The sequence below is a fragment of the Filicampus tigris genome, chromosome 9 (assembly GCF_054856515.1).
Source record: "Filicampus tigris isolate MCC_2025a chromosome 9, RoL_Ftig_1.0, whole genome shotgun sequence".
NCBI lineage: Eukaryota > Metazoa > Chordata > Actinopteri > Syngnathiformes > Syngnathidae > Filicampus > Filicampus tigris.
In genome coordinates, this window is record NC_141225.1 from 18,269,346 (window position 1) to 18,283,985 (window position 14,640).

Consider the following 14,640-nt stretch of genomic DNA (forward strand, 5'->3'; position numbering starts at 1 on the left):
AAAATCACACCATTGCTTAAATGTTCATAAGGAGACTGCTCTTGCTCTTTCTGTCAAGGATCTGTGATCAGCAAGTGGAAAACCAATATATCACTGCCAATTGTAAATTTCAGTCACTGTCAGGTCTGTCCTCCGGGCAGTACATGCATCCAGCCACTAGATGACTCTGTGGCATAGGTTTTCCTGAAGCAATAAATCAAACTGCCATTTACGTGGAAGCCTGTTTTCTTTTGTCAGGGAGCGTGGAATTTGTGTATTTTTTTGCTTGCAATAGATGTTTGTGAAGAAAGACACTCAAGATGACAGTAACACGCACGTTCAGTCCACACGCCTTATTGACACTAAACATGCCGAGGGCTGATCATTTTTCTTAAGCTACCCAATTATCCAGATACCTTGTCTCTCGTTTAGGCTCTGGTGACAAATGCTAAGTGATTTAGACATACATGTACACGTTATTTTGCTTTTGTGCTCACGGTCCACTTTTGATTTAATAAAAAAAAAAACTAAGTGTACAATATACAGTATAGCTAATGATTCAAGCTAATTTTTAATTTTATAAATATTGTCATATTTCAAAAATAATTGTACCTGTTATTTAAATCGGTTTATTAAGATTGATTATTATTTTCAGTAATTCAATGAAGAAATTATTGAGATAATTAATAAAAATAACTACATATGTTTTAATTGACCAATTTTAGGGCGTTACAGGACTCTTTGTAACTGCTTGGTGGGCTGAATTAAAGAACAGAGTGGATCGTGTGTGGCACGTGGCCCATACTTTGCCCATCCCTCACATTGACAATAATCATCATCATCATCTTCCAAACCACTTATCCTGTACAGGGTCGCGGGGAGGTGCTGGAGCCTATGCCAGCTGACAATGGGCGTAAGGCGGACTACACCCTGAACTGGTCGCCAGCCAGCCGCAGGGCACACACACAGACACCGTCACTGAGCGGGAATCGATCCCACGCTGCCCACACACAACTCAGGCGTGTGTATCACTACACCATCAGTGACTCATTGACAATAATATTCAGACACATTTCTTAATCAATGAATCAATCCGCGGTTGGACTAGATGTTTTCCCGCCCCTCAAACCTAATGGTATGTGGGCTCCCCCTGGCGGTATGCAAAAGTCATGTCATGTCATCTTCCAAACCGCTTATCCTATACAGGGTCGCGGGGAGTTGCTGGAGCCTGTCCCAGCCGTCAATGGGCGAAGGCAGACTACACCCTGAACTGGTCGCCAGCCAGTCGCAGGGCACAGGTATGCAAAAGTATCACTCTATATTTAAATGTTCAAACCATGCATAATGTTACGGTACACCTAGGTACACTTGAGCTGCAAGAGGCTACATTTTGAAAAATTATTTACATAGAGTTTGATTTTTTTTGCTATATTAAAGCACCGCGTTAATGTTCAAACCGTGCGTAGTGTTACAAATTTAAAAATACTTTTTAGGAATTAAACTTTTCCTCATTTGTGATGGTTGCTCATGAGTCATGAGGTGGTACTTTGAGAACTATGTCTTTTTTTTAGGTGGTACTCTCTTTGATTGAGTTTGCGAAAACACTGCTTTTAGTCTATACAGTATAGTCCAGGTATATATCCATATTATATACTTTTATTTTCTATTTTATTGAAGTGACACACAATAAAAGGATAGTCATCGGAGACTACTACCATGGAGGAATGCATGAACTCATTTTGATAACTGAAAAGGAAAAAAAAAAACAGGTTGGAACATGCAATCTGGGTGGTGGTGACACACCCAAGGCTATCCAACCTCTCATGAAGTAAAAAGCCACACAACGCTTTTGTCCTTGATTGTTCTTTCGCACAACTGTGACTGCTGACACATGCTCAGTACATATTCAGGCTTGTTTCGAGGCCAGCACAATTTACATTGTGTACACACATATGTAAATCAAAAGTCATGACAGGATAATCTGAAATAACAGCAAGGGGAAATAATAAAGTTCAAGTGTTGACCTGCCTTCATATGCTGTACAATATGCAGTAGTAATTTTCACGGTGCATCATATGATTGAATTTCAAAGTCAAATATCCAAAAGGTGCTGTTGGGAGTTTCTGAAAAGATAGGCCTCAAAAGTCAAACAAAACCTGGAGTTCAAACACTTATCATCTATGCAAATCTAATGATTCTTCATCTTGGTTAACATTAATAGATTAACCTGACAAGTGTTGGGCTTTTTCTTTGGCTTTTTAATGATACGACCACTGTACCAGTCATGGCAAACAGGATAGTGTGAGGATAATGATGATACGATAACTTGGAACTGGAATTTAGACAAAGCAAAAAGACAGTAGAAGACAGTATCACACTTTTTATGACTCAAATGGCGAGTCTGTTTAATTTATTTGAGTTCTATTATACATTAAAAGCAATTTAGAAGCCAACCAGCATCACAGAACTGACTGCGTTCAACTTCGGAGGTTCCAGTGTCTTGCGTTCATGGCTGCAATATCAAAATGATTTTAAAGTGACTTAATAGTAACTTAAAGTAGCTAAGATCCAATCCTTGTTTTTGAAAAATCTTGATTTTTTGCTGTGCAAATGTTCTTCTAAATAAGCTCTATACTCTGGAATCATTGCGTGTGGGAATCAAATAGTGCATTTAATCATTTAAACATCCAAGGTGGGGTTTTGACTTCTGGCAGCAGCACTGATGCACAGATATGTTCCCTGGCAGTTGCTGACACGCACTCCTACCTTTAGCAAATTACTGCCGCATGCTTACGGCAAATGTTTTTTTCATGGGTACGGAAAAGGCTCAGACAACTATCTTTACATAGTGCATTCATCCACTAATGCATTGCCCAACATTTTACTATCATGAAATGCACCTTTCACAGAATCACTGTAGTGCCAGTTATAATGATATTTAATGAAGTCAGAGATGACAGTTTTATATTGTGTTATGCCATGTGCAAAATATGCCTCAGTGTAGTACTGCGGTACAAGTGCGACTCCTCAAATTGTCGGTAGAATCCAGACATCCAAATCTCAGTGGGAACATTCAATAGTCTTTGCATCACCCAGGTGCCTGCAGCTAAATGTTGTAACACTGAATTACACAAGTTAGACTTGTTAGAGTGTTGGCAGCAAAATTCATTTTCTAATTGTTGGATGGTAACACGGCCGCATAAGAATCTGTCAACGTTGGTGAGCGAGTGCTCGCTTGTGTCTCTTCTATGGAGATCAAGTTGTCAGAGACATGAGATCTATCGATCTATCGATCTATCGATCTATCTATTCTTCAAATAAGTTATTAAGAGCACCAGTTGTGCATACTGATCGGCAGAGGTGTTGCATTGTGGTTGTCCATTGATAAACAAGAACATCGGTTTCTGTGTGGACTCTCTCCGTTGGCCATTGGTTGTTTGACATTGACAATTTTCACATAACACGGGGCTCTATATGCAACCACGAGGGGCGGGAAACCAACCACACGGACGCGACCGATCAAAGCCCGATCGAAAAATGGCAATCGGTGCATCTTTACCAGCAATTAATTTTAGGCCATTTTTTTTAGTTCACAATTAGTGCAAAAAAAATAATTTACTAAGACTAAAGAGAGTATGTTATTAAAAACAGCCGGCCAATGCCTCCATGGGTTCATAATGAAAATTTGATCCTAGGAATAAGTAACGATAATATTGATTACTGATTGCTCATCGTTGAATTTACCCATAAGAATTTGTTGTGAGAAAATAACTTAAAGAGACACTTAATTGGGCGGAACCTTGGCACTTACACAATAGATCTGTATGCAAAACTGATGTCAGCACTAAAATTACCCCCCTGAAAAACTCTGTAGTGATTTAAGTATTTTTTTTTTTTGCGACCACTTTTAGCACAAGTTGTAACGCCACCCCCAAATTGGGAGGAGACTACCCTTAACACATCAGACATGCTGCTACGTCAGGGAAGTAAGGATGCAAGCGTTGTGATATCCTTTCCTGGCTTGGTTTGTCACGTTCTATTGTCTCCTAGTGTGTGAAAACGGTGACCAATCACCACCAGAATTCATACGCACATTCTTACTCTTGTCCACTTCGATCTTGAAAATATAAAAGCGATTGGCACAATATTTAGGATTTTATTGGTATTAAATGTGAGCTCCTATGAGGAAAAAACGATCACCTCAGCAAAATAAAAAATATTGTCGAGGCGGCAGTTAGTGTTCGACCGCTAAACAATGTTAGCAGGATGATATCAGATGCTCACCGGTCAGACATGGGACTCCGTCTCGTGGATGCTCACTGTCCAGGCAGTCGAGTAGCTCCACGTTCGCCGCCGGTCAGGAAGCCAAGGTGCTCGTGTTGTGGTCGCCCTCTGATCAGACCTCAGCGTTGTGGTCGCCCGTCGTTCATGCAAACGCTAATTCCGTCCGGCCAGAGATGCTGTTTGGCGTCGCGGCGCAAGTGGCCCGTTCTAGCGCGTCTATTTAGACTAGCCTCAGAGAACGGCTAGCAGAAATTTCAAAGCTGGTCTTTGAAAAATTGCATGACCCTAGTGAGGACATGTGGCGCAGAAAATGAATGGATGGACCGAAGCTTGAGTCTGTTTATTGAGTGTTATCTGACACGTGCAACAGCTATAAAGATTCCTTGAGGTAAGCCTAGACAGAATATACCGTACATTGAATTTGAGTCTACAGTATTGTTTGCTGAAACTTGCACCAATAGGATACTTGTGATACTAGCACGTGTCATGCTTCTGCTGGCATCTTCAACACCGAACCCCAGTAACATCCCCCAAAAACAAATTTAATCGAGCAGTGGCTGGTGCATATGATCACTTTGTTTTGTTTGAATCAAACCTTCCCAGCTGCACCTCTCGCAACCATTTAAAGCATTCAAAGCCGCCCTTTCGAGCCTTTTTAAAAAGTCAAGCAGGTAGAAGGATCATCATAAGCTATTTCTCACTGATGCTGACTGACGAAACCCGCAGGGCATCTCAGCAGAACTGCTCCAGGCACTTAAAGCTAAAAACTGCGAACTGGACCTGTTTGGTCCCAACTAAGCATCTAAACTATGATCTGAAAGTCGAGCTGCCCCACCCAAGAGCAATGCATTGTTAAGGTTGGGTGTGAAGTTTTGAATGCCTGCTGCTATCCAAGAGTTGTTGTGCTGCAGGCCCTGTCATAATGAAGGTAATCAAATCATTAGACCAAAAGATGTGAACTGCAAAGCAGCAAAGTTGTGTAATGCATTTTTGTTTTCCCTCAATTTATTTATTTAGTTATTTTGCATCACTGCAAGTGATTCTTATTATAAGCAAAGGTGGAGGGCACAGAAACATTGAAGACATTTAAAAGCAAATTTAAAAAACAAACAAACCTAAAAGAACATACAGCGCAACATACCGCAAAATTTTGGAAAACGGTTTAGAAAAATGCTTGAAAAGACCTTAATCATTAATATAAAAAAGATGAATTTTTAACTTGCATTTAAAAGCATTCACACTTGGGGATAACTTCAGTTCTGTGGACAGCTTATTCCATTTATGCGCAGCATAACAGCAGAATGCGGGTTCACCATGTTTTGCTTTGAACACTGAGCTCCACTTATTGATCATCGTCTGCTGACATCAAGAATCCCCCTACAGAAAGAGTTTCAACTCCCGCAATAAATATAAGTGAGGCCAAAAATCTTTGCTGAGTACATCTTACATCTTCAGGTCTCTTTGCAGTCGTCAGTGTTGAAGAAACATCAGCAGAGTGCGCTAGTGTGTAACTGGACACCTGCAGTTATCGTCCGCTACGTTTTGACGACTAAGTGAAAAGATGGCCACGTTTGACTGTCCGTGCATTGCAAGGCCCATGCAGGTTTGCAGCCATTTCCTCTTCCCGAAGCGCTCTCATCCTGTTGGCTGACTGTTGCTTAAGAGCAGAAGTTAATTATTCACTACTATCAAAGTGACGCTCAGGAAGGTTGGAGCTGACTGGGTGGGGTGAGTGGATGACAAGTACTGTACTCACTTTCGCTTGTTCAAACACGCCAGTGTACTGGCATGCACAAAGCAGTTTGCAATTTTCTATTGTACTTTTCTCTCTCCCTCTTTTTTTTTTTTTTAATGATATAAGATAATGATAATGATATGAATATTCGACATTGACATTCGAATGCATTGCTTACTCCCGTTAGAGCAATTAATGGATGTGGTCCATGCTTGAGCATCAAACTTGGAATTTTTAGTGGTGATGGTTGTTTAGTGACAAAACAGCGGTTGCTAGGCGCCACTGCAATAACAACGAATATTACAGAGACCAATGATGGGAAGAGAATGTAGTCAGCCTCATTAGTCATGTGCCGCCTGAGCGGTACACAAACATTAGGAACATTTCTGCGGACTACAGACAAACATTCAAAAAGAATTCCTGGTCACGGGGCTAATTTTAGAAATGTAAATAACCATATATGTCAAGAATTGTATTTTTTTCACCCACACATCATTACACATGCACAAATATCATCCAGGTTGGAATACCAAGCAGGTTTTAGTGTTGACTGAGCAACTAAAGCAGTCACACCCTCCCACTACAAGCATTATAAAGTTCTCCGGTTTTCACTTGACTGAAACACAGCTATGGCTGTTTTTTTTTCTCTCACAACCGGTGATAGGTGTGCACATTGAGACAAGTGCATGACTGCCATGGAGAGCGCCTTTGAGTCACTATGAGGCAAGAAATGGTGCCAAAGGCCTGAATGATAGGTTGGGCGGTGTCCAAACGGAATGCGTACACTGCTGGTTGAGCAGACGGACCTGCTTAAACAAGTTGTCGACGTGTTATTGAGAGTTGCCAGTGTGCAGTCCGCACACCAGTTGACAACAGGAATCTGGAGGTCTTCAAATAAAATGCTGGAGCAAAATCACATTGTTGAATGCATAGTTACATTAGATCAGAATAAAGCAAATTGGCACAAATTAAAAAGAAAATACTTTTCTTTTTGCAATCTGACAGAAGTTGGCTCAACCTCTGACCATCAAAATTCTAATCCAGCAAACCATGTTGTGCAAGTTTATATTTACATTACAATAACTACATTCAAATATTATATTGACCTCCAAGGGCTGTAATAGATATATTTTAAAAAAAACAACGATATATCATGCAATGGTCCAACAAATGTTTATTAATGTATTTTATGAGCATTTGTGATGGAAATGGGTTGGGGATTTCTTTTTAGAATTTCATGATGAGCCAGATTACCATAAAGTCATTCAAGGCCTACCCCAGTTTACACAGAAAAGACTTTGTTTTCCCTGCAATCAATGCTAAGCTCTTCATTCATTCATTCATTATCCATACCGCTTATCCTCACAAGGGTCGCGGGCGTGCTGGAGCCTATCCCAGCTGTCTTTGGGCAGTAGGCGGGGGACACCCTGAATTGGTTGCCAGCCAATCGCGGGGCACACAGAGACAAACATCCGCACTCACAATGACACCTAGGGGCAATTTAGACAGTCCAATCAACTTACCATGCATGTTTTTGGAATGTGGGAGGAAACCGGAGTTCCCATAGAAAGCCCACGCGCAGGCACGGGGAGAACATGCAAACTCCACACAGGGAGGCCGGAGCCGGGATCGAACCCACGACCTCTGAACTGTGAGGCGGACGTGCTAACCAGTCGACCGCTGTGCCGCCGCTAAGCTCTTCAGTGTTTACTTAATTAAAAACGGCCACTTTGTCTATTGTCCAAAGGTCAATGCATCACTTTGCAATATGAAGTCAAAAACAGATTCAATGAATAATTCAATTGAGAAGGAGAAAAATCATAATAAGTCTATAGTAATTACAAAACTGGTGATAGTAAACACACAGAAAGTGACTATGACTATAGACTAACAACACATTCTGCATGATGCATACACAGGTGTTTGCCGGTTACACAAGCAAACCACACATTTCGTTACAACTTTTTGGCAAGACATCTCACAAGATGTCTGCAGAAAAGTGAATCATCCAGTTTCACTGCATCTAGTGCCAGAGTTCCCATGCCTATTTTTTTTTTTTTTTTTTTTTTTTTTTTACAATTACAGCGCATGCTCTGTGTGCGTTTGGGTGTGTGTGCAGGGTAGGGTGGGGGGGGTGTGGGTGTGTGTGTGTGGGTGTATATGTGTGTGTTGGGGGCGGAGTAGATGCATTGACAAGGTGTTAAAGTCCAGTCCTGCTACAGTAGATGGAATTGTGTTGACATGCGAATTCTGTCAACTTGTCAACTCTGCAAAATGTGTGAAAATCTGTTCCAAGTGGCAGCTCAGCAATGCAGCTCAGCTAGTTGGTTGGAGCCGTAGTGAAAGCCTTGTATGCCAAACTCATTAATGTTAACGATCCAATGGTTCACATTCATACAGGTTAATAACCACATTCTCTGAACTTGGCCCTCTCAAGTTAGTTCCACTCATGACTTGCGGCCTCTGTGTTGTAAGGGTGTGTCCCTCTTGCAGGTGGCGAAACGGTGAAGTTTAGATTACTATCCAAACCAGCAACACTCCCTCGTAGACACACCCACATCAGGACGCCGACACAGGTATGAAGGGGTGTGTCTGTCAGTACACCTCTTTCGTTATGAGTCATATGGTCAATGAACTATGATTTTTTTTTTTTTTTTGCTCCTGTTAAGTTTCGCTAAATGTGCAATCAAACTTGATTGAACGCACTAACACATTTGCAAGGTTATAAATCAACTTGACTTCACTAATGAACAAATAAGGCAAATGTGCAGAACTGCACCTCCCTTTGCAGACCTGCTATCATAAACATGATACAGTTGTAATTGTGTGCAAAAAAAATGTTCTCAAATATTTTTTTTCCCCTGCGGAATGGACATGAATGAGTTTCTAAAACTTGTGTTTTTAAATATTCCATACTGGCAATGCACTACAAATACCAGTCCAACCAGTGATACTGTGCCTGAAGAGCAATGAATATGATTTTATGATCGCGGGAAAATGGGGTTATATCCATCTATGCTTATTATGTGGATTTGAATAACCACATTATCCATTTAGCCAATGTGACATTACACAGAAATATTTTTGGTGTTTATGAAAATAACCTCAAGCAGAGCTGAGACCATCTCAAATGATGGTGTTGTCATGTTTAAATCCTAAGAACTAAGAAAGGTTCTATCTCATAAGGGGATGCATGTACTAAATATGGAGGCAAAAAGTATTTGCAAAAATGTCTGGAATCTATAAGGATGCAACAATATGCTAGCTGCGTTTGAGTGCCTGTATCATGAGTGACGAGTGATCACTTTGTTATGACTCCAGGTTTCTTGTCAAGTTTGCTCATCAAACATTTGAATTCACATGATCAAGAAACACATGTAAATTGCCACAAGGCTGGAGCTGCTTAGTAGGTTTTTGAAGCCAGACGCAAGCAGCAAAGAGCTCCGTGTTGCCTTGAGCCACAGATGCAATGCAAGCATTGCAATGCACGTGAACCTGCCGATTTTGTGAATTCCCCATTTCAGGCCTTTTGGATGGATTGTCACAATTTCTTTGTGTCTTACAATCAGCAGATAAAGAACAGGGAGTCAACTGCATTTCACTTTTCAGTCAGCTGATGCTCGAGTATGAACAAGCGAGAGTATCGGTTGTAATAGATCAGATAAAGTCTGTCTTAAATTAGTCTTGCAGTGTCAACACACAAAGAAAGAAAAAGCCACAATGGTCATTAAAATAACTTGACACTGGCACTATTAAGAAAAAAAATGATAAAGGTGAATATCCATTATTGCTTCTTTTGTTTTGTGTGGTACAACAGAATTGTTTTTGGAAACACTGGCTTGGGGTGGCTACGCTCATCTGTAAGGACTCTGGCTTGAGAGTCAGTTCAAGCCCCGCTGCAGACAAAGAATTAATAAATGGCAACTAGTAGTTGGAGAGATGCTAGTGCCCTTGCTCGGCTCGCTACTGTCAAGGTGCTCTTGGGCAAGGCACTGTCCCCAGTGAAAGAGATGCAGCACTGTTTATGCACAAGTTTCACTCGGAATCTCTTCTGTGTGAATTCTGATCCTCGAGGTGTGGACCACAAAATTTACAGTTGAGAGTGTGTGAATTTTTTTTTTAAGTGATCATAATGAGTGTCTTAACTAAGAGTATAAAACATACAATCATGGTGGCACTATTGACTTAAAGCTTTTTTAAGAATATGTTCTATGCAGGTCCACTAGTTGAAATACAGCATTCTGATTAATATTGTGTTTGTGGAATATGAGTTAAGCAACAAAATCCACCCGTCTTTAGCAATCTCTGGGGGCGGCCATTTTGTCACTTTTGTCGACTGAAAATGACATCACAGTTGCTCAGGGCTCAGATAACGACCAATCATAGCTCAGCTTCAGCAAACAGGAGAGCCGTGATTGGTCGTTATCTGAGCCCTGAGCAACTGTGATGTCATTTTCAGTCAACAGAAAAAAAATGGCCGCCCATTCAGATGGCTAAAAACAGGTGGATTTTGCTGCTTAACTAATATTTCATATTAATCAGAATGCCTTTTTTTCAACTAGTGGGCTGGCATTGAACATATTCTTGAAAGCAAAATGTTTGGGTTGACTTCCCCGTTAACATTATGTTGCACACCATTTTGCAGCAAACTATTTCTGTAACTTTCTTCTCCTAGAAGCTTTTCTCAAGTCATTTTTTTCAGTACCCATCTTTTTTTTTGTCTCCATAAAGGAGACAACTTCCATAAGTACGCCCACATCAATGTGGAGCACACAATTCTCAAGTTTAACCCAAAAAGTCACTCCAGGCACAAGTCGTGAAAGGGATTTAAAAGGGATGAGCAATTGTACTGTATTATTAGCAGTTGGGGAAGAGAGGCTGTGAGCTTGTGATGATAGATGTGCGTGGGTGTCGTATCGTAGTAGTGTCTGGCGTTGCAAGGATGACAAAACCTTTAGTAATGTGCTTACCTAGGAACACAGCCGTGCCAGCAAAAAGCATTTCATCATCTTGTGAGCTGTAAAGTAGACACAATGTGCAACTGAAGAAAATTAAAAATGGGTCATCCCGTGACAGACAAACTTACATAACTTGAACATTTGTTTGAATTCCCCCTTTTTGAACATTTGTTTGAGTTCCCCCTTTTTGAACATTACTGAGAATGTATTTTCACAACATTTACAAAAGGCATCCATCAAAGATGTCGTATTTTTTATTTTAAATTCACATGCGCACTTTAATACGGTATAAAATCCACAATGCAGACGTGTTTAGCAGCTACTAACACAGACCATTTCAACCACAAATGCTGGTCCACGTCATGTGAATTGTCCTTTTTCATAAACGAGATTAAGAATGAGGAAGCCCAGCCTGCCAAACTGCACTTCAAAAGAATGTCCACACCTACTTTACACATACTGTACCGTAATGGAACAAACTCTACACTGTAATCTTGCCTGCCTTAGTTTTGTTTGGATTAAATCAGATGAAAATAGCTCATAAGATGTTTTAGTAGAGTTTTTACATTTGTTTGTCAGAAAAAAAAAAATACTAGCATGCATTTTGTTTCAGTGCATGCATCTGTCGGAGATCCTATTTACAGTTGTTCTTTTTTTAAAGTGTGCCACATGAGACATGAATTCACGCAGGGTTTAGAGACCATTGCACAATACTGTGCAGTACTTGTTTTGCTTGTGAGTAAATACAAGTATCAGGAAGGACAAGCACATTTTGAGTGAAAAACAAAATGATGGGCTTTTACATGCGCTGGCCTTTACCTGATTTCTCTTGAGGGGTATAATACCTGTACAATAATTAAATCTTGCTATTGTTTTAGCTTTCTTCAGTTCTCAATCTAACCGCTTAAGTCAATTCACATTCACTAACAGATTCATTAACAGATAAAATAACACACAACATGAACCCATATCATTTGTCTACAGAGATCGGACATGCGCATGAGGATTTTTGTGACAATTGATAACACTTTTGTGACCCTCCCATTCGCATCACCTCCGACCCCAAGCCTGTGTTCTGAAAACGCCATCTTTCTAATGTTAACTGCCATTTGCCTGCCGCAGTATTCTTAGTGCGAAGCCAGCATTTATACTTTGCCGTCTGTGGCTTTTTGCAACTCAGCTGTCAAACTTTGTGGGTGTGTTTGCGCTGGTATGTAATAAGCTCAATATCCTTAGTGAGTAGGACGTTAAGACGGAAGAAACTGCAGGTGCAAAAGAAGTGCAATTGAAGGTGCTATCAGCGGTCACAGTCCATTCTTTGTGAATTCGGCCCTGAGTTTTCATTGAAAGATTGTCATTGGATTCTGGGGTTTGCAATAATGGCAGTGCTTAAGACGGCCTCTGATCGCTCAGTCTATTTGCTTTCTGCTTTGATTTATTGGTCCTGTTTGAATGGAGCGCAGCCTTAAAATATGAGATGACGTGACATAAAGTTGTTGATCTTTTAAATTTTAATCTATTCCTTTTCAATTGTGTTCAGGAATTGAATTTAAAAGTGCCATCCAAGTACCCTGGCATGAGCTAAAACCTGTCTATTGATCGGCTTTGTTTTGGCCCTGTAGCAAAATCTGCAAAGACTGTATTTACAGGAAGCATTCACACCTCTGTCATCCTGGTTTCATGTTGCATTCAGTGTACAATTGCAAACGGATACACTGAGTAATTCTGCGCATAAATTTTCTCCAAATAGCTGGTGGACAGTTGACATTTGAGCTTTGGGGTAAAGTTCCACACCATGGTAGAAATTAAAGGCATGTGCATGTGAAAAGTTTGGGAAGAATGAAAAACAATGCAGACCTCAGTGCCACCAAGTGTGTAAAATGAAGAAATAAATGTGGTAAGGTTTGAGAATGGAACAATTGGGTGTGGTAACATCAAGTGACAAGTCGTGCAGCCAGTACACCTGAAATGCACTCTTAGGAAGATCGTTTTTCGTTTTCCACGAAACGTGAAGGGTCCAACTAGACATGACACAAGATACCATAATCCTGAAATACTGTGCATGGGGCAACTCGCTGGCACAATTCGTTTGCTACTTGCATCTTTTTGTGACAATAACTTGCCTGAAGGCTTCTAGCTGAACAGCCATCACAACAGTATGTTTGCTCTCTGTTTTGTAATCTTCCTGTCTTGTGATGACACTCTGACCAGGACACAGTATGCACATCAATTCAAACACTGGAAGTACACTTGGGTGGTTTATTTAATCAAATATCAGACTTTTTTGAATGGGTTTTCCCTGGTTTGTTCAGCTTCCTCCCGCAGTCCTGAAATATGTATGTTAAGAGCCATTGAACAGTCAGTTAGTGTGAACGTGAATGTGACTGGTTGTCGGTCTGGCATGGCTGATTTTGAGCACTTTGTGAGGTAACATTTCTTTTTTGTCAAGTCTGACGAGACAGCCAGCGTTTGGACAGGGGCTTCGAGTTAATTGCCGTTTCCCGTTTAGTGTACTTTGCTTTTGCGGTGTGTAAAACCCACGTGCATATATTTTCGCAGCTCAAAAATGTGGAGGCATAACGAAGATACTAAACAAAGAAGCATCCAATTTTCAGAGGCCTATAAGTGGTATTTGATTGACAATTGAGTGGGGTGTGGTTTCAACACATTCAGTGGATATGCCCACAGAGTTTGAGAGAGCAGAGAATGGTTTGACTTTGCAGGATTTTGAAGGCTCATTTTATACTCTTGATGATTTTTATAAACATTCATATTTGGCAGGGTTGTTAAGAACACTCTTCTTTGTGATGTGTCAAATTCAGAAGACACATTTGTTTTCACATTACAGGGACTTTAAAATTTGGGGGCGGGGTGGAAATGCACAATGTCTTTGTTGAGGGTAAAAGTCAGATCACACTGTGGACATTAGTCAGTCAGTCCCATATCATCAGACAATCCCGCAGTGATTATGATCGGATCACTTAGTAGGAATTGATCATCTCCTGTCACCATTTTAAACCATAATATATATTGATGCTTGCAGTGAGATGACAGGGACCATTTAAACTTTAATTGTGTGTCTGATTTAATCAGAGTTGGAAACAAAGCCTTGATAGAATGCAAACATTCCTGGCATGAGTCTACTCTGATTCTTAGTACAATCCTAATATGGAAAGCACCAAAAGGATACAGTCTTCTGATTATACAAACGCTGAAAACATCTATTTTTTAAAATAATGTTGATCTTCTGAATTCTGATACAAATTGATTTCAGTGATTGAGTTCCACGTGGTTGATTAAGACCATTGCTGTCACCTTGATCACGAATGATTACGTAGGTTAAGATGGGCGAAAATAATGTATTATATTTTTTTTGTGCAGACACTCTTATCAACTTTTGACATTTTGTCCAGTTCGATGTTAACAGTGCACTACTTTTAAAGAGAAAATTCATGGGTATAAAGAGGAATCTCTGGAAGTGTACATCAATTTGATTGACCTTGAGGCCTGCCCTCTTCTGACTGCCACTCCAGTTTTATACACTCTCAGCATTAATGTAAAGCAGTCAATAAGTCTTTGTTTCCTTACATAACACCCTTCTCCCTCTTACTCGCTTCTCTCTCAGCCGTTCCCAGGTAGGGTGTGTCACAGTTTATCTTCTGACAATCCCTCCCTACCTGTTTT